This window comes from Felis catus, chromosome C1, assembly GCF_018350175.1.
Source record: "Felis catus isolate Fca126 chromosome C1, F.catus_Fca126_mat1.0, whole genome shotgun sequence".
In the NCBI taxonomy this organism is placed as follows: Eukaryota; Metazoa; Chordata; class Mammalia; order Carnivora; family Felidae; genus Felis; species Felis catus.
In genome coordinates this window covers 6,599,805-6,622,564 of record NC_058375.1, presented here as the reverse complement: position 1 = coordinate 6,622,564, position 22,760 = coordinate 6,599,805, and the positions used below count along the sequence as shown (strand labels likewise).

General features: G+C 52.2%; 2 long non-coding RNA genes across 3 annotated transcripts; one reads left to right on the top strand and one right to left on the bottom strand.

Moving 5' to 3' along the window:
• The first annotated feature begins 28 nt into the window (after positions 1-28).
• On the top strand, positions 29-6,634 carry LOC123379458. Of its 2 annotated transcripts, none has more exons than XR_006583885.1 (4): positions 29-90; positions 3,996-4,099; positions 4,516-4,663; positions 5,107-6,634. It is a non-coding gene; the product is annotated as an uncharacterized LOC123379458 (long non-coding RNA). The 2 variants fall into 2 exon arrangements; XR_006583884.1 differs by having other exon boundaries at positions 30-90; positions 3,911-4,099.
• Positions 6,635-13,456: 6,822 nt separating this feature from the next.
• On the bottom strand, positions 13,457-16,252 carry LOC105260799. Its single transcript, XR_002160422.3, has 3 exons — positions 16,157-16,252; positions 14,818-14,992; positions 13,457-14,162 (listed from the first exon to the last, which is right to left on the bottom strand). It is a non-coding gene; the product is annotated as an uncharacterized LOC105260799 (long non-coding RNA).
• Positions 16,253-22,760: the final 6,508 nt, after the last annotated feature.

Sequence of the window (22,760 nt, the reverse complement as noted above, 5' to 3'; positions counted from 1 at the left end):
AGCACCCAGCCCGACGCGGGGCTCGATCCCGTGAACCTCCAGATCGTGACCTGAGCCGAAGTCGGACGCTTAACCGGCTGAGCCACCCAGGTGCCCCGATTTATTTATGTTTAATTTACATCCAAGTTAGTTGGCATATAGTGCAATAATGATTTCAGGAGTAGATTCGAGTGATTCATCGCCTACGTATAACACTCAGTGCCTTCTTTAATGCCCCTTGCCCATTTAGCACCCCCCACCCCCACAGCCCTCTGACAACCCTCAATTTGTTCTCTGTATTTAAGAGTCTCTTATGTTTTGTCCTCCTCCCTGTTTTTATATGATTTTTGCTTTCCTTCCCTCATGTTCGTCTGTTTTGTGTCTTAAATTCCACATATGAGTGAAGTCATATGATATTTGTCTTTCTCTGACTGATTTCGCTTAGCATAATCCCCTCCAGTTCCATCCACCTTGTTGCAAATGGCAAGATTTCATTCTTTTTGATTGCTGAGTAGTACCCCATTGTATATATATATATATATATATATATATATATATATATACCACATCTTCTTTATCCATTCATCCATCGATGGACATTTGGGCTCCATACCTTGGCTATTGTCAATAATGCCACTGTAAATGTTGGGGTGCATGTGCCCCTTCGAAACAGCATACGTGTATCCCTTGGATATACACCTAACAGTGCAATTGCTGGGTCGTAGGGTAGTTCTATTTTTAATTTTTTGAGGAACCTCCATACTGTTTTCCAGAGTGGCCGCACCAGTTTGCATTTCCACCAGCAGTGCAAAAGAGATCCTCTTTCTCTGCATCCTCGCCAACATCTGTTGTTGCCTGAGTTGTTAACGTTAGCCCTTCTGACAGGGGTGAGGTGGTATCTCATTGTGGTTTCGATTTGTCTTTCCCTGATGATGAGTGAAGTTGAGCATTTTTTCATGTGTCGGTTAGCCATCTGGATGTCTTCTTTGGAGAAGTGTCTATTCACATCTGTTGCCCATTTCTTCACTGGATGATCTGGTTTTCGGGTGTTGAGTTTGATGAGTTCTTTATAGATTTTGGACACTAACCCTTTATCCGATATGTCATTTGCAAGTATCTTCTCCCATTCCGTCGGTTGCCTTTTAGTTTTGTTGATTGTTTCCTTCACTGTTCAGAAGCTTTTTATCTTGATGAGGTCCCAGTAGTTCATTTTCAGGTGTTCTTTATGAGAATCAAGTCATTCCTGGATGGAATCTCAGTTTGGGACCTGGAAACGTCAGGCATGAATATCTGAGCCTGGAGAGTTTCTTGCAGCAGTAGGGGCCCATCCAGATCTCACTCCCTATAACTTCCCCTCGACTCCAAGTCCGGGTCTGGAAAGAACAGAATCCGTTTCTGGCCTTTCATAGACTTTTCCACCGGACCCAGGAGGTGAGTCCTGGTGTTAGGTTATTCCGAGACCATGTCCCTTTACAGGCACGTGGCATTTGCTTTGAATCTTCCCTGGGACTTTCTATAATCATATCTGACAAGTACTTTTATCCCAGATGGAGCGAGATGCTTGGTTCAGCTTGAAGGTTCATCAGGCAGACCTGATGTCTGCCCAGTCCTCAGCCTGAAGGAAAACTCTGGGCTGCAGCAGGGGTGGCTGGCTAGGATAGAGTCATGGGTCCTGTGGAGAGCATCTGAGACCACAAGACCTGAGCCCCCTCGACTGTCTGGCTATCCATGATCTCAGCCCTTCACTGGTCTGTGCATCTCCCATTGGGATAAACTCATCCCTCCCCATTTGGCCACGATCTAAGTGAGGTCTTCCAAGATTGAGCCACGTCAGCTTCGAGTTTCCCGAAGGTGCAGACTCCGAAGGGCTTTGTGCAAAGGTCTTGATCTTGGGGTTTGCGCACAGGTGGAGGATGTTAGAGCCTGAGTCCTCTGTAGGTGGAGGCCGGTGCTGGGTGCTATGATCCTCTCTCGCCAGGGGGCGCCACACTCCTCCTCTATCTCTATCCCTGTCTTGCTTCCAGATTTCAAAGGCCTGGGAAAGGGGGTGGCGCACCTTCCAGACTCTCGGTCACTCCACTTTGTAAACTGCTTATGGGCCTCAAAGTTTCCTAGTGAATAGGCTGACGATTTTCTGAGAGAAAACACAGCTGACCTACCTGACAAGGGCTCTTTGATAAGATAACAACAGCGGACCGCAAACCCCCTTTCCTTCTTGGTTTCCATTCGGGTTTCTGTTCCATTCGACGACTCCAAAGTACTTTCCCCCTTCTCCAAGTATGGCATCAAACCCTTCTGGAATCTTTAGTGGAGAAGAGGGCCCGAGACAGTGGACTTGGCAAAAAAGGAGGCTCTCTCTCAGAAGAGTCTAAACACACCCTCGTTAGTCCTGGGTGCAGCCAGTATGCCAAGAAACCACATCGAGACTTCTTCCTCAGCGGCTCTTGGTGGTCACAAGGCGACCACGCTGGAAGGTCTCGGCCACACGGGAGGTTGGGCCCCGCCTCTCTACCGCGCGGACCTGGAGACGTCGGTCTGAGGGGACATGTTCTCCATTGTCACAGTTCTCATTGTCCACGGGACTGCAGGAGGGGAAGCTGCTCAGGAGATTGGGGGGGGGGGCCCAGTCAGGGGTCCCGAGAGGGTGAGAGGTGAAGCCACCCCCTTGGAGAGGAGTTCACACCCACCCCGGGAGCCGGGCCTGAGAGCAGGCAATGGTCGTAGCCGCGGGTGCGTATTGTTTCCGAGATTCCCCGAGGCGGCCCGTCTTGCCCCTTCTCTTCCACCATGGATGTTTGCACCAGTGACAGGTTCCTGGCCTCACCAGACTCCACATGGTTTTCCCGCCTAGCCCCGCACCCACATTCTCCCGGGAGCCTGGGACCTCGGGGTGGACGCCCCCGGAGGCTCCACCAACTAGATATTTTAGTTTTTATATATTTCTTTAAAGTTTATTTTTACTTATTTTGAGAGAGAGAGCGAGCGAGTGGGAGAGGGGAGGAGAGAGAGGGAGACAGAATCCCAGGCACGTGCTGTCAGCGCAGAGGTTGACTGGGGCCTCGAACCCATGAACTGTGAACTCATGACCCAAGCCTTGGTTTTTTTTTTTTTTTTTTTTTTTTTTTTTCCTCATTTCACTGCTTGCTCATGGACCTGGGACCTCTCTCACCCACCTGCCCTCCTCCTCCTTGGGACCTGGGTCGGCCTCTGGTGGGATTGATGTTGCTTTTCCACACTTGCATGGTGGCCTTCTGGATGTCTCTGCACCCTCGTCTTAACGCACCTCCCTCGGTGCCGCCAACTGGCGTCGGCGCCCTTTGAGTGGTGGCGGGTGGGGGTGCTCCTGGGAGTGGCTGGGCCCAGCGGCATCCAACCGGCTCATTTCCCGGCTCCTCCCACTAACCCCTGACCGCGCCGAACAGATATGGGACAGAAATACTCAAGTGAGGCGGGGAGGGAGTCTGGATTACATGGAAAATCCTTGCCGCTTTCCAAGAAGAAATCGAGAGTTTGTATCAAACACCTGGGGGTCAGGACAGGGCTTCTCAGCAAGTTCCCAATCTCTGTAGAAAGTCAAGGTCCGCGGAAAATTCGACACTCACGCGAGCCAGCGGACTGAGATGGCTGCTGGTGGAAATGAACTCTGCTGGGGACAGCCCATGCCTGCCAGCCCGAAGCCTCCTCCACTGCCCTGGCCTGGGCACTGCCGGGCTCTTTGCGTTCCCGGCCCAGAAAACAATCCCGACCTGGGTTGGGGGCCCTCTTGGCTTCCCCCTCAAAACGTACAAAGCCCACATTTTCTCCTCCCTCTTTGCACCTTTCTCATTGTGTCATTGTGTTTCCCGATCCCTGATCACCTCCCGGGCTTAGCCAGTAAGCCTCTCCGTCACGTCCGGCTCCAACCCAAGAGGCTTAACTTTTCCCATCTAAGGTCATCTGGAAGACCTTTTTTCCTGTCCTGTCTGCTCCCAGCCCACATAGACCTGTTCCGTCTCCGTCTTTCTGCATATGTATAGTGGGGCCGGCCCTGGAGCCAGAGACTAAATACCAAATTGCCTTGCTCTGCGTGAAGTCTTCTCCTGTTAAAGAGCAAATTATTCAAAGACACTTGTTCGAGACGGTAAGACAGACTTTAATCCAGGGGTGGGGGGCATGGCAATAGGCGCGAGGACCCCTGTGATGGAGATTGGACTCCATTCTGAATACAGCGGGGGCAAGTAGGAGATTAGAGCCAAGGAGGAGGGTGGGGACAGAGGATGTAAATCACTAAGAGGAAACATCAGGGGTGAAGGGGGTCCTCGCTAAACCCACCCAATGGGGTTCTTGCTGAAGGCAGGCCAGGGTGGTCAGACGTCACCTGGGGGGCAGTGGGGGTGAGGAGCCCCATCAGGCATCGAGGGTGGGGGTTCTTGGCGATCTGACTCAGCAGGAGTCATGTGGGAACGAGGAAGGGCACCGCTTGGGGTGGGAGACGTTTCAAGAGCCCGGAAAAGTTTGTTCCAGCAAAGAATCTTGGTCTCCAACATCTGTCCCAAGGATAGCGGTGACGGATAGAAATGATGCCACGCAGGGCCCCGCCATGCTGTGGTTTCGGGAAGATGAGCTTCTCACCTCCTGGAGCGCACATCCTCGTCAGGGAGCAAAAAGTCTTTGTTTAGGAAAACACCCCGCTAAGGGGTGAAAGGTGAGGCCTTCAGAGTTAAGAGAAATGGGGACCAGGAAACAAAAGCCCCCCCAAGCCTTGAGCTGCTCTGCATAATACAAGAATGGGCATCTGGGGAGAAGGAGGAAGGGGGTGTGAAGAGGCCGGAGGCAGGGGAAGCAGGGCTGGAGGCCAGAACTAGGTTGGCAGAGACGGCGTCAGGGGGTTTCGGAACAAGGAAGAGGCTAATAAGCCATTTTCCTCGCATTTGTAAACTTGCTCCGTCTCCCCAAGCTTTCAGCGAGAATAGGCAGAGAAGTCTTCCGCTGATAGCGTTATTACTGTTACTTGGGCTCATCCGGGGGGATCGCAGCGGGCAGAGTCAGAGCCGGGGACAGACCCGGGGCTGGGCGGCGGGAAGGAACTTGGGGACGGTGCCTACAGCTGCCACCCGCTTGTAACAAATCTGCCTGGGCTCATCTCAGGGATGCCCCGCACGCCGCCTGGAGACAGGGATGCCACCGCGCGAATCTGCTCCCTCAACAGACATTTATGGAACACCGACTGCGTGCTGGGGGTGCTGCCGCAGGACGCTGAGGACGCAGGAGGAACCTGCGCACAGATCCGTGGTTTCTGTCGCTCCCCAGGTGATGACAGCCTCCTTCCCTAAAAGCTTTGCCGGCTCCTCCTGCCTGAAGGTGACGTCTGAACAACTCCAGACGCTGGGTGATGACCCTTCACAGCCCAGACCCAGCTCACCTGTTCGGCCCGTCCTCTGAAATCCCTCAGGAAGTCCCACCACCCTGAGATCACGTCTGATTCCTGGATGTTCCTGGAATGCATCAGGCCGGCTGCAAAGCCTCCACACCCCGAATTCCATTCCCACAGCCTCCACACCTTCTCCCCTGCACCTTTCCTGCCGATCCTTCTGAGCCAGGCTAGGGGGCACTGGCCTCGTGGCTGTCCCTGACTACGCCTATTCTCCCCACCCCGCCCCCCTCGCTCCGCCCAACCCAGCAGCCACCATCATGCTGGCCTCCGGGCTCCGGTGGTGCTCCCGGCTGGCAGGGATGGACCGGATCATCGTGAGTTGCTTCCACCGTCTCTCTCCTCCTGAACTGTACCAGGGAGAAGACCTGTGTCTTGTTCGTCTCAGTGCCCACCCAGCACCTGGCACTCAACGAGCCTCTACCGAGTTGAGCTGTCTGGGCAGCGAGGGTGAGAAATCCTTTTACCTAAGGATCTACAGAACTTTCCCCAGGGTTGGGAAGACAGGAATATCAACTATGGCTGCAGCCTCCTCTCCGGTGAATTTTCATTCAACTCCCAGTATAAATAGCTCCCTTTCCCCCTATCAGAGAACATCTGCTCCCACTGAGCTGCCCAGGCCTGTACCAGCACTATAAATATCCTGGCCGCGTCTAGCCTGCCCTGGCACAGGGGCCAGGAGAACTTGGAAAGAGTTGAACACCAAGCGAGGTGAGGGCAGCCCGAGTGAAGGAGCAGAATTGCCCCATCTCCCCCTCTTGCGCCCCCAGCCACAGGCCGACAACGCTTCCCGCGTGGGCTGGGAACCCCCCACGGTAGTCCCGGGAATTCGGCAGAGACAGTCAGCTGCCCCTGCTCTCCTGGGTTTCGACACAGCGTGTGATGCAAGGACCCCGCTCCCGTCTCGGCGGCTGAGATGCGGCTTGAAACTCAATTTGAGCCAGCTCTCCCCACTCCGGCGGGGCTCTTGCAGGATGGGAGGTGATAGGGCTTTGAGAGCATTGCCTTTCGTGCACATTTATACGGAATCGTGTGATGCTGTGCTCCTCGAAGCTACTCCTTAAATTCAATAAACCGAAGGAAGTCCACATGGTGGCGTGGTCTAGAATCTGCACACATTTCCGAGGTGGAAAAAGGGAGGCTAGTGTTGGGGAGAAGGGACCTGGGAAACAGCCTCTATGTAAAAACACCAGCCGCAGGGGCGCCTGGGTGGCTCAGTCGGTTGAACGTCTGACCTCGGCTCAGGTCATGATCTCACGATCTGTGGGTTCGAGCCCCGCGTCGGGCTCTGTGCTGACAGCTCAGAGCCTGGAGCCTGCTTTCGGATTCTGTGTCTCCCTCTCTCTCTGTCCCTCCCCTGCTTGCACCCTGTCTCTCTGTCTCTCTGTCTCTCTCTCAAAAAATAAACATTAAAAAAAGTTTTGTGAGACACCAGCTGCTGACATCACACGCCACGTTTGTAAAACCAAGCTGTGGCACAGAGAGGGCTTCCGGGTACCCTGGCGTTGAAAGCCTCTTCCTCACTCTCCAGGGCCTGTTTCAACACTCCCTGGGGGGGCTGATTTCTCTTCAACACCCCCCCCGCCCCCGGTGAAATGTCTGGGAGCCCGGTGACCCTCCGGCAACTGCTGGAGAGCAAACAGTTCGCTGATCACTTCGAGTCTACAGGGTCTCTGTGCAACAGAGAGAGTCACTGAAGTGAAATTTCTCCCCTCCCAGCTCGGCTGCTCCCAGTCAGAAGAAGCTGTGTTTCGCAATGGTGGGGGGCTGGGGGGGCTCACCCCGAGTGTAAGGAGCCCGACTCCTCCAGGGAAACAGAACTAACAGGTGTATTTACACTAAGGGATCGGCCTCCGAGGGTTATGGGGGCTGAGAAGTCCCAGGTTTGCATCTGGGGAGCGGGAGACTGGAGGGCCGATGGTTCTGCCCTGAGTCAAGTCCAAAGGCAGAAGACCAACGTTCCGGCCGGAGGGACGGTCAGACAGAGCGCGAATTCTTTCTTATTCAGGCTTCCAGGGGATTGGCTGGGGCCTGTTCACACCCGGGAGGGTTCCTTGCTTTACTGTCCACCGACTGACTCACGTGCTAACCTTGCCCAGAAACACCCTCACAGACACACCCAGAAATAACGTTTGACCAAATATTTAGACACCTTGTGGCACGTCAAGTGTACATACACAATTAAGCCTCACACTTGATTTCCTCACAGTCTTAAAAAAATTTTTAAGAGTTTATTTATTTATTTTGAGAGAGAGAGAGAGAGAGCCCGCAGGAGAGGGGCAGAGAGAGGGGCACAGGGGATCCAAAGCTGATCTCTGCTCTCAGCACAGAGCTGGACGCAGGGCCGGAGCTCATGAGCCGTGAGATCACGACCCGAGCCGAGGTCCGACACTTAACCGACTGAGCCACCCAGGCTCCCTCCCCACATTTTCTGTCCACCCCCTTCCCTGCCACTCGCTGGGCCGCTTCAGCCCCTCCAAGGCCAAGTGGGGTGGGGGGGGGGCACCCCTGTAATCGGCCGCTGCTTCCTTTGGCCACGGCAAGTGTTTAAAGCGGAAGGGGCTTTTGGGTTCCTTGGTGAGTCCCCGTAGGCTGGGGGATTGCTCAGCTGTGGCTCCCGAGGGGACAAGGACATCCTCGCTAGTGCCTTAGCCTCTTCTCCTGGAAGCCTTTGGGGCCAGCCCTGTCTCGCGGGCGGCGTCCGGTCTGTGGGAAAACCGGGGCCAGGGGCTCTGCACCCGATCGAGCAGCCACCTCTCCTTGTTCCGATCTGAGCCTTCTTATCAAGATTTCTCGGGCGTGCAGCAGACATCACTGTCCGGTCCCCTGAGCTGCTGGGCATGCGTGTCAACCCCTCGAGGCCCTTCTCACCAGGTTCCCCGCCCCCCCCTCGCTCGTGGGGCTCGGGGGAGGGGAGGGAAGGTGCCAAGCACCCAACGACTCCTCCGAAGACATCGTCTCTCTGATTTCTCGCCACCCTCCCACCTGTGGGTGGTCAGAGGTTCTCAGGTCTTTGCAGGCCCCGCTGAGAGGCCTGACTTTGGAACGTGGGGGTATTGGCACCTGTCAGTTCTCTGTGTTAGGACCTTCCCCACAATTGAAACAATGATTATATAGATATAGATATAGATATAGATATATATACTTAAATATAAATAATATATTTATATTATAATATAAATATAAATATAAATATATATATATCTAAGTATATATCTATTTAAGTATATATCTATATCTATATCTATATTTAAAGTTCATCTATTTATTTTGAGAGACACAGAGAGAGCACCAGCGGGGAGGTGCAGGGAGTAGGGGGGAGGAGAATCCCAAGCAGGCTCTGCACTGTCAGCATGGAGCCTGATGAGGGTGGGGCTTGAACTCATGAACCCTGAGATCATGACCTGAGTTGAGATCAAGAGTTGGATGCTTGACCGGCTGAGCCACCCAGGCGCCCCTAAAATGTTTTTTAAAATTTTATTTATTTTGAGAGAGAGAGAGAGAGACAGAGAGAGAATCCCAAGCAGGCTCCATGCGGCCAGCGCAGAGCCCAATATGGCGCTCGAACTCACGAATTGGGAGACCACGACCTGAGCCGAAATCAAGAATTGGACGCTTAACCGACTGAGCCGCCCAGGCGCTCCAGAGACAGAATCATTTCTTAACATCCTGTTCCCTTTGGAGTAGCTGAGGGTAGTGGGCCAGCAGTTCGTTGTAATAATATAGTCTGTCTTCTTTGGCTTGATTATGTTCCAGGGGTTTCCAGTGTTCTTCGATTGCCACTGTGACCCCTGGGGGAGAGAAGGCTGGCAGCGAGGGAGCCTTTGTGCGCTAGGGTACTAGAGGCTTTACAGAGGTGGTTGTTCACCTCACAGAATCAGGTGGAGGAAGGAAAAAGGCAAGGGGCATTGCCAGTCTTTTTCAGAAGAAAAGCAAAGCCTTTCCGGACGGCCTCCAGAAGACACCCCCCGATGCGTGCATCGGTAGGACTGGGTCAAGGCAGAATCAGTGGAGGTGGGCAAGGCTGGGGGGTGGGGGTGGTGGAGGGGGCTGGGAAAGCCAACGCGTCAGTCAGGGTGACAGTCTGCATCTGTCTCCCTGAGCAGCTCACCCCACCTGAGGTGGTGACTGTGCTCAGGGGAACCTTCCGCATCCTCCCCCCCCACTCCTCCTCATTATCAGATATTAATGGGTTCTCACGAATGATGCCACGTAGATAAGGCATTGGACGTGGGCAAATGAGATTCTGTCCTGATTCCTGTACGGTCCCGGTGGAGTCGGACACGTGGACGTTACACTTTTGACTCTCGCCATCCGTAGTAGTAAGTTGTGGTGTTTCGACCTTGGCTCCGGAAAATTTGGATGTTGCACAGTGACCTGGATGTAGCGGGAACCGACTTCGAAGTGTGAAAATGGGTATCAAGCCATTAAGAGAGAAGAGCGAGGTTCTTTGGAACAGCTGACAAAAAATGGGAGATAGCCTTTCTCTTTGTTTTTATTATTTTATTTTTACTTTATTATAGAAATATTTTCTTAATACTTGTTTTAGTCTGAAATTGGTTCTATGTATCTGTGTAGACCTTTCTAAATTTTTTAAAATTGTTTTAAAATTTTTAATGTTTATTTACTTTTGAGAGAGACAGAATGCAAGCAGGGGAGGGTCAGCGAGAGAGGGAGACACAGAATCCGAAGCAGGCTCCAGGCTCTGAGCCATCAGTACAGAGCCCGAGGCGGGGCTCCAACTCACCAGCCGTGAGACGACCTCAGCCAAAGTCTGATGCTTAACCGAATGAGCCACCCGGGCGCCCCTCTGAGCAGACCTTTCTAGATAGAATTGTGGGACAGGCTGCAAGTAGTTGAATTTCTGGTCTAAAATTCGTTTTTTCGGTCCGATTTCTCTGGGGGATCATGTGATTCCCTGGAAGCCGGCTGGCTACACGCTCCGGCTGGTGCTTTCAACGTTTAAGTTACTACTTTGGTTTACTTAATATTGTCTTTCAGGCCTACAATAGCCTCAAAGTTACCGACTCCATGATGGTAGAGACAATTTGCTGCCGGAAAGAATCCGGATGATAATGTGATGAGAGCCTTTTAAAATCCATCCGTGATGACATTATTACGTTTTTTTTTTGGGGGGGGGGCATCCTCCCCACTGAAATCAGGATCAGCAATGAGGTGCAGGCGTCGGAGAAAATGGAGATGTGGATGCCGGTGTCGTGAGGTCTGTGGGCAAGTGGCCTTGCTAACGTCGCACTCCTGACGCAGACGGGCCGATGCCTCCTGTCCCGTGGTGCCACTGCCTGGCACTTTCTCGGCAGCCAGGAGATCCCGGGGAGGAGCGAGGGGGATACTCCCATGTGCCGTTCCTCCCCATCCGCCCAAGTGGGAACGTAGCTCCGCCTCCCTTGGGAGAGGAACAGGGGGGAGGAGGGGTGTATGGGGTGGGGGGGGGAGAGAAGCAAGGAGCGCACCCCTACAAATCCCCTCTGCATGTCAGCCTGAGGAGCTGGGAACAGGTGTCCCCCCCCCCCCCCCGGCATATAAACTTAAAACATTATAAACACAACCCAGTACAATATGCTCTGATCTGTCATGGAGCAAATGGCTGGGATTCTAGACTCTTCGGTCCCTTTATAGGTCTCTCCCTTCACTGACCTATCTGCCACGTGTAAGACAGCTTCTCTCCGGGTCTCGGTGTACTTACTTCAACCAGAAAGATAATAATAATAACAGCCTTCCTATTAATAGGGCTGATACAGAGGTGGTTCTATTTAAGCTAAGTCTTGCTTTCGTCATATCGTAGATTTGATTATAATGCCAGTTATTAATAAATAATATCGCCCCCATTAGACAGCCTGGCATTAAATACATATGAACATGGCTACATCCAGGTGATGGGATGTTATTTAGTACTCAAAGCTGATGAGCTATCAAGCCCTGCAAGGACATGGGGGAGACTCAGATGCATAACACTAAGTGAAATAAGCCGACCTCAAAAGGCAACACACGATGTGATCTCACTTAGAGAACATTCTGGAAAAGGCAAAATTACGGAGGTAGTAAAAGGATCGGTGGTTGTCAGAGGCCGGGGCATGTGAAAATGGTGAATAGGGAGCCCCGGGTATATTTATTCTTAGAAGTCCGGCCCGTTTTATTCCCGAGATCTGCCAACAGGTTCCTCCTCCATATTTGAAGTGGATGTCGCGTCAGGCAGAGGGAGAACAGCCCCAATATTCGTCTAAGTAAAGACATTTACTCAGGCAACTTCACTTTCCTCTGCCTCTCCCCGCGCACAGAGAACATTGCCAGGTCAGCAGTATCCACCGTCCCTTAGACACAAGGAGTATTATTTAGTCTAGAAACTCTCAAAGGAAATATCCGCTTGCACGTGAAAAATCTCTGGAATTTCTCTGTTCCTCGCTGTCCAACATCCCCGTATCTGCGAAACCGCCTTGAAAAGCCTCTGTACACAGTGCTGTCTTGTTCATGGGCACGGCGGGTCTGCCCCAGCACGCTTCTGTCCCCGCCGATGTCACCCCGGGCTGCTCCTGCCCTCAACACTGGCGGTGCCCAAGAGGAGAGGAGAGGAGGAGGAGGAGGAAACAGGGAGGAGGGCCCTCCGAAGACCCGAAGTGAGAAGTTTTACACAATTAGGGAAATCAACAGAGGAACAAAATCCACAGTCCCTGGAGTGTCTGGGCTTCACTGCTTCTCAGTCCATAATTAGGACTAGGAGGACTTTGGATCTAGACAATCTAGACAGTAAGAAAGACTGAGGGCTGGTCTGATTTCCCGGCCCCAAGCCAGTGTTGACAGATCTGGAGTTTATTTAGATTAGGCACCCTGGGACCCAAGGGGGCATCCAAGGGCCTTGCTAGAGTAGTCTGCTAAGGTGTAACTGTGTTGGGCAATGTCTTGCCTTCTCTTTAACACAAAGGCAGGGACACACTCTTTCCTCCCCATCTCCCAGGCCCTCTCCACCCCTCACTGCTGGAGGACCGTCTGGTCTCCACCTAAGTCTGGTTGCAGCAGCAAAGGTGAAAAACCACACAACTCCCCAGCTCTGTTTACAGAAGACTTTTTTTATATATAGAATTTTAAAATATCGACTTACTTTTGAGAGACAGAGTGCCAGCAGGGGAGGGGCAGAGAGAGGGGGAGGCAGAATCCAAAGCAGGCTCCAGGATCTGAGCCGTCAGCACAGAGCCCAACACGGGGCTTGAACTCACGGACCGTGAGATCATGACCTGAGCCAAAGTCGGAGGCTTAACTGAGCCACCCAGGCGCCCCTATGGATGATGTTTATAAATATCTTTCCCTTCGTGCCAGCAGGTGGGATTAAGCCAAATTAACATGGAAAAGGGCAGGTGGAAAAGAATCCAGGAGGTATAGAGGGTACCCTTCGGAGAACAAGAAATACTCAAGTAGCAGGTGTGAAAGTTTTAAATAGAAACCTGCTTACACTGCACTCAGAGTAACAACAACATTTGGAGGTCCCGGTTCTTTTCAGAAGACTAACATTTAATTTCCAGATGGTTCCAGGACAACAGACTTAACATCCCATGGATTCGTTGTAGCAGAGGCCCAGCTCGATGGCCCGTTGTGTCTGTGTCTTTCAAACTCTGGGTTTAGGAATTCATTTTCTGAGTTGTATGCTAAACCTCTTACGTTCCAACACACACACACACACACACACACACACACACACACTGACTCTGTTTTTTAAAATGTAATCATACATGGGAATTTTATGACATCAAACCCTTAAAAATGTGGAAATCTGGGTTTCAAAATCCTTACTGGGAGAAAATAATAAACCTCTTGATTCACAATTTTTTTTTTTTTCCTCCGCTTATGGTTCATTCTGGAACTGTGGCTGGCACACGCTTAGGAGACTGGGGTAGGAGGCATAATCCGGTATTCATGGACGCCTGGCCCGGGCCCTGCAGACCGCGCCTCCGATCTGGAAATACTCTCTCCTCAGACAGGAATAGAGAGGCGACTTTTGGGTCACTCCCAACCTCACAAAAGGCTTTTCAAACAAGATGAAAAAAAAAAAAAAAGAAAAGAAAAGAAAAGAAAAGAAAAAGGGAAAAGGAAAAAAAAAAAAAGCTCTGATGTGTTGGGAGAACCCAGTGAGCTTTCGAACGGCAAAGATGGGGTGAGCCTCCGGGAAGGCGGATGTGCGGGGCGGCCGAGTAAGGAAGAAAGGGTTACGGGCAGGCGGAGGAGGTGATGGAGCCCCCCACTTCCTCCAGGTGTCCTTTACGCGGACTTTCCAGTCAGGCTCTTGGCTGCAAGAGGTCATTCTTTTTCCTGTGGCTCGGGTATCTGCTTTCCAGCTCTTTCTGGAAAGCCTGTGTAAGGGCCGCCTGCCCGCATGGGCTGCCTCGCCCACAGCCCCGTTCCCCACCAGGGAGGGTGAGCACATTTCAGATGAATTTCCTCCTAGGAGCTCCTAGAGACGGGAGCCTTTGGCCCCGGCGGGGCCGACACCTGTGTTCCTAAATCGGGGAAGGCTCCGTCTCCCTCTAGAACGACCCCACTTTCCTGCGTCTGTCGGGGAAGCAGAATATACAGCCTCGAAAGGGCGGTGAGGAGGAGGAGGGAGGGAGGGAGGCCTTGGCCCAACTCCTCCGATCTCTCCGAGGGCCCAGGAGGCACGAAGCGGCCTTCAGCTTGAGGAACGTAGAATTCCTCAATCGCAGGCGAGCCGCGAACGCCCAGTAACTCTCGCGGCGTGGATACGCTGAGCGCCGCTGTGGGCACTGGGCTGTGACAGAGGACAGAGAGAGTCAGAAGTCCCTGCCCGCGTGAAGCTGGCATTCCAGTGGGCGAGGCAGATAAGGAAGGAGACCAGGGGGAGATAAGCTCGTGGAAAACCACTCGTGGGCGGGAGCTCCGAAGAGAGTGGTGGGGGACAGCTCACTGATGAGTGGGCGTGTGGGTAAAGACCCCGAGGAAGGGAGTGAGGGAGCCATGTGGGTGACACAGAGCGCTCGTGGTGGGGGGAACAGCACGCGCCAAGGCCCTGAGGCGGATGTGCGCCTGGTGCGTTCAGCCAGCGTGGCTGCAGCCGAGGAGCACAGACCACGGCCGGAGAGAGGGAAGGCGTGAACTTCGTTTAGGGCCCCATCTTCCAAACCGGCCAGAAGGAGATTCAAGGGGAAAGTCGTGCAGGTGGTAAGGTGACAACTGTGACAGCGAGGGATGAAACAAGTTGAAGGCAAGCCCCAGAAGGTGGGGGGGGGGAGGGTATTGGGTAGGTGACGGGAGCATCTCGGGTCTGGGACAGGTTGTGCGCTTGAGGGGAGCGTGTAAGAGAAGCGACCTGAACTGCACTCGGGCGGGCTCTCTGGACCCCGTGGGGATGTCCACCCCTGCGTGGGGAGAGAGGTTTCGAAATCTCTCGTGGCAGCTGGACTCACCCTTTAGATAAGAGAGAGTTGAGTCTTCCTCCTCGGACTTCTGTCGAGGTCAGAGGAAGAGAGAGTTCACCCCTTTACATCTGGGACGGTATCTCCTCCGAGTTTCTCTTCCGTCTGCGTCAGCAGCCGTGGGACCCGCCGTTAGGAGATGCGAAGGTGCCGTGTGACACATCCCCTGCTTTGTCAACGTCGAGAAAGAGGAAGCGTCTTTATTGAATCTGCCTTTGTATCTATCCAGTTCTCAAACCATCTCCCGGTGCGCTCCCCCCCACCCCGGCCCCCAATCTTGCTAGGCAAAACTGTTTGGTATATGATGCCCACGATTATGTGGGGATCCAAACCAAATCACCATCTCTAAGCTTCCTAGGACCTTACGCTCTAAGATCAAGAAATCGCTGCCAGGCTGAGAAGGAGTCTCTCGAGACGTCGAGCACATGCTCCTTCTCTGCCCCACGCAACAGCGCAGAACTCGCTTTCCTTTCTGCCCTCGGCGGCCTTCCCGGCAGCTTGCGTGCCCTTGGAGAACACCACTCCATAAGCGCGTGTTCTTCAAGTGGGTGTTTGGAGCCCTCATGAGCTTTTGTTTTTGTTTTTACCAGGGTGGGGAGTTGGCGCAGAGGACACGCCGGCCTGTGGGACATAGTTACCTTTGGAGGTGGCTCGCAAGGCACTCTGAGTCACTCTCGCACCCCACCAATGGAGCCATCCTGGAATACTTAAAAAAAAAAACCCAAAAAATAGAAAACAGAAAACAACAAACAAAACCCCCAAACAAACAAACAAACAAAACCCTACCCCGTTTCCTGGCAGGTCTGAAGCTCGGAAGGGTCGAGATGTTGCAATACGCGGGGGGCAAGTCAGAGCGAATTGCTGGGCTGTGGGAAACTTGGACGTGATCTCATCATGCCCAGGCCGCAGCCCGGGCTCTGACTGATTCCCCGGGAACCACTAGCGGAGCAGGGAGAAGAGCCAGGCCCCAGAAATGCCAGAGAGCGCGGCTCACCCAGGTTATCCTGGAAGCCCAGACAACGATGGTCAGATTCTAGTGGGAACGCTGTCTGCTGACGAGCAGCTCTGGTTCCTTGGCTAAAACCCCAGCTGTGCCGGGGACTGACCTCATTCACGAAGTAAACATTGAATCAGATACCGGCAGGCCTAGCCCCGGTTGAGTGGAAATAACATGGATGTTTCCATAATTATGAAGCTGCCAATTGGATTTGGCAAGAGGGTCCCTAAATATGTCGATCGGAATGAGTTCATTACCTTTCCTCGCCAATTTAATCAGGGGCCAATTGCCTCGTTGCGGTTGAAATGATCTGTATTAAAATGCTTTACTTACATTTTAGTTTTTATATTCCGAATAATGTACTGGAAAGCGGCGTCGTCTAGCAACCGGAAGACAATACTGGGAGCTGGGGGGGGAGGACGGGGGGGGGGGGTTGGCCGGGGCTGCGGCAGCACGCGTGCGCCAGCGGTTACCGCACTGGGTCTCGTAATCCCGTTACTGGAGGACCGGATGGGGGCGGCGCAGGTCCGGCTTCATGAAGTGGGCGTGGCTACAGTCTCGGTCCGGTGTCCGCACGCACGTGCCACTTCGGGGTCGCAGGCACTCACTGTGCCGACAGTCTGTGCGCCCAGGCTACAGGCTCACCGTGCCCTTGACCATGCCCCCGACCGCCTTTCCGCCTTGCGCCTTCCTTTTCCCGCCGTTGAAAGCGGGGGTGGGGGGGGGGTGTTGCGACCCCCATGGTCGTTGAGACCACCGTTTGCGAAGCAGTTTTAGTTCATGATCTGGGGGAGAAATGATTCCCGACGGCGGTTCCTTCCTTTTCCTCATTTACTTGCAGAGGCAGCGGAGGCGGATGGGGGAGGAGCCAGGCTGCCTGAGTTCCCGGCCTTGGCTCTGCCCCTGACAAGGTGGGTGACCTTGGGCAGGTCACTTCAACTCGCTTCTACGCCTCCATCTCATCATCCGTGAAAAACGGAGTGAAAACAGCACCTCCTTCCAGGGGAGCTGTGGGGATGGAAGGGTTAGTTCATGCAAAGCACTTACAACAGCGCCTGGTTCCCAGAAGAGGTTAAATATCCTCTCTGCCCTTGTTATCATTGTTCACTGTTTATTACTAGCCTGAATGAGCCAGCACAGAAAACACCGGATGGCCATAGTTGTAGGTAATTTAGGGGTACATTTACGAGGGGTAAGTCAATTAACCGCATCCCAGGTCCAGTGGCAATCACAAGCCAAGTGACCAGAATTATGACTGATTCACTTTGTCCCTTACGTCGGTTACACGGGGTTAATGTTTAGCGTTTCCTTCTCGGAACAGTCTTGTCCGATTTTTGATTTTGAAGTAACTCAAACAAAGGGGTGTCATCATTTCGTTTGTAGACAGTTCTGCTGACGCTTATTTTCTGCATTCGGCCCGAGCTGGATAGCCGGAGGTCCCTCGCACAGGCCCACGGAGCTGTTTCTTCCCCTAATGATGAGAGTGGTTGGCATTTTTCAGTCTCACGAAGGCCCTCCTCAAACGAACCGTTTCCTCTGAATGCTGTCCCAGCTGTTTATTAACTCTGCTCCCAATACCCTGGGCCCTCTGTCCGAGCTGGGAGGGGAGGAGGCAGTCCCAGGGACTCGCTCCTTCGCGATATGAAAGAAAACTGGACCAGGGTGACAGATCTGACAAGCTGGGGCAGCGAGCGCCTCTGCTTTCCCAGGGTACTTTTTTTTTTTTTAATTTTTTTTTCCAACGTTTATTTATTTTTGGGGACAGAGAGAGACAGAGCATGAATGGGGGAGGGGCAGAGAGAGGGAGACACAGAATCGGAAACAGGCTCCAGGCTCCGAGCCATCAGCCCAGAGCCCGACGCGGGGCTCGAACTCACAGACCGCGAGATCGTGACCTGGCTGAAGTCGGACGCTTAACCGACTGCGCCACCCAGGCGCCCCCCCAGGGTACTTTTTAAAAAAAGTTTATTTACTTATTTCGAAAGAGAGCACGAGGAGGGGAGGGGCAGAGAGAGAGGGAGGGGAGGGAGGATCCCAAGCAGGCTCCACGCGGTCAGCACAGAGCCCGACTCGGGGTTCGAACTCATGAACTGTGAGATCATGACCTGAGCCGAGATCAAGAGTGGGACACTCAACCAACTAGGCCACCCAGGCGCCCCTGCTGTCTCAGGGTACTTTGAGAAATCATGGAGGGAGGGGGGAAAAACTGGGTAAACTGAAGGCCTGTGAGCTTAGTTTTGATGATGGGCAAAATACAAAATTTTAGAGCAGATAATCAAAGGAAGGTTTGCCCAGCATTTAGAAAGGGTGATCATAAGGGTCAATATTGACTACTGAGGGAATGTTTCTCACTAGGTTGGTGAATTGGGTGAGCACTTTGCCACAGTGCAATGACTTCTGACAATCGTTTCACAGTGTCTCGAGAAACTTACGGAGGAGCACCTGGGTGGCTCAGTCAGTTAAGCGTCCGACTTTGGCTCAGGTCACGATCTCACGTTCGTGAATTCAAGCCCCGCATCGGGCTCTCTGCTGTCAGCACGGAGCCTGCTTCAGATCCTCTGTCCCCCCTCTCTGCCCTGCTCACTCTCTCTCTCTCTCTCAAAAATAATCATTAAAAAAAAACCCTCTTGGGGCGCCTGGGTGGCGCAGTCGGTTAAGCGTCCGATTTCAGCCAGGTCACGATCTCGCGGTCCGTGAGTTCGAGCCCCGCGTCAGGCTCTGGGCTGATGGCTCAGAGCCTGGAGCCTGTTTCCGATTCTGTGTCTCCCTCTCTCTGACCCTCCCCCATTCATGCTGTGTCTCTCTCTGTCCCAAAAATAAATAAACGTTGAAAAAAAAAATTAAAAAAAAAAATTAAAAAAAAAAAAAACCCTCTTGTGGACAAAATAGTGACAAAAAGGCTGCTAGAGCTTGAAGGGCCATTAGATAATCATGTGGCACATTGATGACACCACTCTTTAAAATTTATTTTTTAAAGTTTATTTAGTTCATGAGAGGAGGCGCGTGCACAAGCAGTGGAGGGGCAGAGAGAGAGAGGGAGAGAGGATCCCAAGCAGGCTTTGCACTGTCAGCGCAGAGCCCGATGTGGGGCTCGATCCTACAAACCATGAGATCATGACCCGAGCCGAAATCAAGAGTCAGACGCTTAACCAAGTGAGCCCCCTGGGTGCCCCTAAGGTGACACCACTTGCTTAAGGCCACACAGCTGATCAGCGTCCAGGCTTGGAATCTGTTCCTGGCCTTGTGTCCCAGGTGAGGGGTCCATCCACTGCCGGTGGCTCCTGGGCATGGGAGGTGGCATCTTAACAGCAGATGGGACGGTGTCCTCCCAGGGCTCTCTCTAGCGGCTTGCCAAACAGTTCTGTCCTTGGCCCTAAACCCCTCAACATTCTATCAACAACTTGGATGAAGCCAAAGATAACTGCTTATCAACTGTGCAAATAGCACAAGACGGGGAGGGAAGGCCAACATGTTGGAATTACAGAATCAGGATCCAAATGATCTCACCAGGAAAGAATGATTGGTGGAATCCAACAAGATAAAATTTAACTGGAATACTTGTAAGGGCCTGCATTTAGCTCCAAAACTAGATTGCAGAAGTATAGGATGTGGTTGGAAAACATGTCCAACCTCACCCATAATCAAAGAGATGCAAATTGAAGCAACCATGAGATAATCATTTTCTTTTTATCAGATTGGCAGTGATTAAAAGAATTAAAATTCCCCAATTTGGTGGCTAGGGTGTGGGGAAAGAGGTTCTCTCTCGTAAACCACTTGTGGGCGTGTAGACAAAAGCACCCTTGCTGGAAACTGATCTGGAAATATACAGCAAAAGCTACAGAATGTACCATTTGGCCCAACAGCTTGGTTGACAGAAATGTATCCAAAGACAGGTATGCAAAGGTTTATGGACAGGAATATTCATAAGAGCACCGTTGGGAAACACTTTTGGAGGGGTGTGATCAGTTTGGGAGCAGAAGTCTTGGTGCCTCCGAAGGGTGCCACACAGGTATCGTCGAACCCTTGGTGCCGCAAGGAGGAAGAATGGGGGTCCTTGTGGCTCCTGAAGGCCAGGCCAGGACTTACGAGAGACAGATGTGGCTTCATAGTATACAGCGGATCCTAACAATTAATTCTGTTAAAAATTAGGATGGGCCGGCTGCCTTGTACATTCCCCATCACTGGCAGATGGCCCTCTGTCCAGGGTGTCGAAGAGGGTAGTCATTGCTCTTTAGCCATTGGGATGAAATGCTTGCCTTGGTTCCTTCCAGTGCAAAGAGGCGGGGGGGGGGGGGGTCTTTGCTGCATTAAATCCTCAAAGGGTGGAGTCACCACTCAGGTTGAAGGTGGGTGGGTGGTCACACCAGCTTCTGCTTCCTGACACCGAATTCTAGAAATAAAGTGAGAAACCCTCTTGCCACCCCTCTAATGCCACTCTTACCGAGGGCCTGACCATCCCCTTCACTCCAAATCTTTTTTTCTTTTTAATTTTTTTTAACGTTTATTCATTTTTGAGACAGAGACAGAGCATGAATGGGGGAGGGTCAGAGAGAGGGAGACACAGAATCTGAAACAGGCTCCAGGCTCTGAGCTGTCGGCACAGAGCCCGACGCGGGGCTCGAACTCACGGACCGCGAGATCATGACCTGAGCCGAAGTCAGCTGCTTAACCGACTGAGCCACCCAGGCGCCCCTCACCCCAAATCTTTTAGGAGTACCTGCTGTGTACTGGTTCCCCAGAGGTACACCTAAGGGAAGGTTTTGGCTGAACTTGGAGAAAAGAAATAAAAGATGTGTGCTTCTTCTCACCAAATCGTTTCCACCGTATTTTGGCTTCCAGTAGACAGGCGGACTGGGTAAGCGTTCCACTGCTTCATCTATACTTTTTCTCCTTTGTGTTAATTTCATCTGAAACTTTTATTTTTTTGATGTTTATTTATTTTGGAAAGATAGAGCACAAACGGGGGAGGGCCACACACACACACACACACACACACACAGAACCTGATACAGGGCTTGAACCCATGAACCGTGAGATCATGATCTGAGTTGAAGTCGGATGCTTAACCGACTGAGCCACCCAGGCGCCCCTCATCTGAAACTTTCAATCTGAGGGGCACTCAGTAGGGCATGTGACTCTTGATCCTGGGGTCATGGGTTTGAGCCCCATGTTGAGTGTAGAGATTACTTAAAAATACATAAACGTTAGGGACACCTGAGTGGCTCCATTAAGCACCTGACTCTTGTTTTCAGCTCAGGTGATGATCTTACGGTTTGTGAGTTTGAGCCTCACCTTGGGCTCTCCGCTGTCAGCATGGAGCCCACTTCAGATCCTCTCTCTCCCTCTCCCTCTGCCCCTCCCTCACCCTATTCATGCTCTCTCTTTCAAAATAAATTAAAAAAAAATGTATTTTGAGGGAGAGAGCAAGAGAGGGGGAGGAATAGAGAGAGAGGGAGAGAGGATCCCAAGCAGGCTCTGTGCTGTCAATGCAGAGCCCAGTATGGGGCTCAAACTCACAAACCTCAAGCCCACGACTGAGCTGAAATCAAGAGCCACCGACTGAGCCGCCGAGGCACCCCCCAAAATACTTTTCCTTAACTCTTTACTGAGCCGTAAGTGCCGGATGCTCACCGGAAGTCAGAGATGCTCACCGGAAGTCACAAAGCTCTGGAGCTGGGAGTCGCCTTCCTCCAACACGCTGGTGGTCAGAGTGATCCTTTCCTAATACAACTCATCACGTCACCAGTAACGCACCTCGTGGCCTTCAGCGCCCTGCACATTCTGCTCGCCCAACGCCCAGTGTGTCTCCTACCAAGACCCCTCACTCTGAGCTCAAGCCACACGGGGCCCGCCATTTCTTCCAACTCGTCACACTCCTTCCAGCCATAGAGTTTCTACACAGATTCTTTCCTCTGCCTGGAAGTTTCCCGTTGTCCCCTCTCTCCTTCCTGTGCATCCTTTGGGTCTTAATCAATGCCCTGAGATGAATTGTGCTTCCCCTCCCCCCCCCCATTCATGTGCAAAACCCCTAACTACCTCTCCCCACCCCCCCTCCCCAGCACTTCAGAATGTGACTATATTTGGAGACCGGACCTTTAGTGAGGCGACTGTGTTTAAATGAGGCCATTAGGGTGGGCCCTAATCCAATCTGACTTGCCAACACCTCGCCGATCTTGGACTTCTATCTCCCAGGACTCAGGATATAGTTGGTTAAGCCCTCTAGCCCGTGGTATTTTGTTATAGCAGCCTGAGCTGACTAATACAATTAAGAAGTCATTCCCTCGGGGGTGCTCTTCCCCACCCCTCCCCTGCTTCAGCACTAGATGGCTTTCCACCTTCACACTTGTCACACTTTGTGAATGATCATTATTTGGGTGATTGTATGGCTATTGTCTGTACACCTTCCTCGGGATCCGGACTCCAGGGGAGCAAGGACACCTGTGCAATCAGGTTCCCCAACATGTTTCAGCCACGAGCACAGTGCTCGCCGCTCATATAGGAGGGGTTCCACATCGTTGGGTGAAACCGAAGTATTGTTTTGCCAACATTAAAAAGGAGGATATTGAGGCTCAGAAAGGTTAATTTTCCTAAAGGTCACAACCCCAACCCCCTATAGCTCTGGCTCTTAACCACTACATGACATTCTGATTAAAAAAAAATTTTTTTTTTGAATCTTAATCACCTGGCTCAGGTAGGGTTTGTCAGTTTCCTCCACTACATTCCTCTTTTCCTCAGTCCCTAACTGTCCAATTTTGAAATGTATCTATTCACTCAATAGACGCTTACCGAGCACCTCTCCCATGCCAGCTTCTGTCTAGGAAGTGAGAACCCAGCAATGACAAGAGGGACAAGATCGCTGCCTTCCCATGGAGCAGGACATCAAATGAGATAACTAAATTATACGGTATATTGGAAGGCAATAAACGCAACGGAGCCC